The 392-nt window shown below is 41.3% G+C and overlaps 1 non-coding gene across 1 annotated transcript; it reads right to left on the bottom strand.

Annotated features, from left to right (window-relative positions):
- Positions 1-318: 318 nt before the first annotated feature.
- On the bottom strand, positions 319-392 carry TRNAT-CGU (transfer RNA threonine (anticodon CGU)). The gene has a single exon. It is a non-coding gene; the product is annotated as a tRNA-Thr (tRNA).

Here is a 392-nt window from a genome sequence, read left to right as displayed (position 1 = left end):
GAGACTATATATATCTACATGTCTGGGTGCTTTAGTGCTCAAAAACATTTTGCCACAGTTTAACAGAAACATGAAAACTGATTGATGTGAGGTCACATGCTTTATTCTTTGGCAGTGTTTTGCATTTCAATTGTCATCTCCTTAGAATTTGCTTTTCAAAAGTAAGGAAGAGATTGCAGTTGAACTACTTGTAACGTATCTAATTGTATTCTACCGCTGTAAGTTTGGTGAGAATTTTGGGGGATCAGTGGGAAGACGCAGTAACTCGCCCACATAAAATGATTTTCGGCAAGACCCGATTTCCTCTGGAAAAGGTGAAGGCCCTACTGGGAGTCGAACCCAGGATCTCCTGTTTACGAGACAGGCGCTTTAACCAACTAAGCCATAGAGCC

Source organism: Eulemur rufifrons, chromosome 18 (genome assembly GCF_041146395.1).
Source record: "Eulemur rufifrons isolate Redbay chromosome 18, OSU_ERuf_1, whole genome shotgun sequence".
NCBI lineage: Eukaryota > Metazoa > Chordata > Mammalia > Primates > Lemuridae > Eulemur > Eulemur rufifrons.
Note: the sequence above shows the minus strand (reverse complement) of the source record. Positions and strands in the feature narration are given on the sequence as shown.